This window comes from Brassica napus, chromosome C6, assembly GCF_020379485.1.
Source record: "Brassica napus cultivar Da-Ae chromosome C6, Da-Ae, whole genome shotgun sequence".
NCBI lineage: Eukaryota > Viridiplantae > Streptophyta > Magnoliopsida > Brassicales > Brassicaceae > Brassica > Brassica napus.
In genome coordinates this window covers 543,777-544,965 of record NC_063449.1, presented here as the reverse complement: position 1 = coordinate 544,965, position 1,189 = coordinate 543,777, and the positions used below count along the sequence as shown (strand labels likewise).

At 47.6% G+C, this 1,189-nt stretch overlaps 1 non-coding gene across 1 annotated transcript; it reads left to right on the top strand.

Annotated features, from left to right (window-relative positions):
- Nucleotides 1-447: 447 nt before the first annotated feature.
- LOC125589467 lies at nucleotides 448-554 on the top strand. Its single transcript, XR_007325655.1, has one exon. It is a non-coding gene; the product is annotated as a small nucleolar RNA R71 (small nucleolar RNA).
- The last annotated feature ends 635 nt before the right edge of the window (nucleotides 555-1,189 follow it).

The following is a 1,189-nucleotide window of genomic DNA, read 5'->3' as shown; positions in this document are numbered from 1 at the left end:
AGGCCCAGAGAGCGTTGTCTAGCTTGAGCGACCAATCCTTACGGCTTGTGCTGACTGTTTTCTGCAAGATGGTCTTGATCTCTCTGTTGGAAACTTCGACTTGCCCACTAGTTTGAGGGTGATATGGCGTGGCTACCTTGTGTTGCACGCCGTTCTTCTTCAGTAGACCAGCGAAGATCTTGTTGATGAAGTGACTACCCCCATCACTAATGACCACGCGGGGTACTCCAAATCTTGGGAATATTATGGTTTTAAACATCTTAATTACCACTTTTGCGTCATTTGTGGGACTGGCTATTGCTTCCACCCACTTAGAAACGTAGTCAACAGCTACTAAGATGTACTCGTTCTTGAGTCATGAAATCTCCATTGCTCGCTGCATTCAGAGCATTGCGGAACTCCCATTCCACTCCATCGTAGAAGATTCCTAGAACATGGTCATCGTCGAACCCGTGATGAGGACACTCTCTGAGGGTATCATTGAATCGTTCCCAATCTTCGTTAAAAGGTTCATCGGCGAGCTGCTTGAAGGAGGAGATCTTGTTCCTCAAAGCAGCTGTTTTGGCTTTCGTGTAGAAATGTCCCAAGAAAGCTGATCTAACCTGCTCCCACGAAGTTGGGAACCTGTAGGTAACTGCTTGAGCCATCGTGAAGCTTTGTCCGCTAGAGAGAATGGAAACAGCATGCATTTGATGTAGTCGGGTGGGACGCCGTTTGCACGAGTGAAGCTACATATCTCCTCGAAAGCTTCAATGTGTTCCATTGGTATCTCAGCTGGCAGTCCATGGAACATCTTTCTCTGGACATGATTGATCATGCCGGTTTTTATCTCAAAGTCTGCTCTTTGGCATGGTGGTGGAGCGATAGCAGAGCGTGTAGCAGGGATGTTACGCGGTAAGTTCCTCTCACCGATTGGGACAGGTTGTTCTTGCTGCGCAGCCAGTTGCTGTGCGGTGAGTGTTTGCTGTAACTCTTGCATCTGTTGCATCTGCTGTTGCATCTGTTGCATAGACGCGGCCATTTGATCCGGAGTGCCGAAATCGCCCATTGCTGCAGTGATTGATCTTTGTTGATGGTTTGTTCTTTCTAAGCTTGCGAGTTCCTGGTTTGTAAGCTAAACTAAATCCCCCTGTGTATTGCTCTGAGTATGTCTACCGGTCATGCACTTGGGTCTTTAACTGCAAAAGGA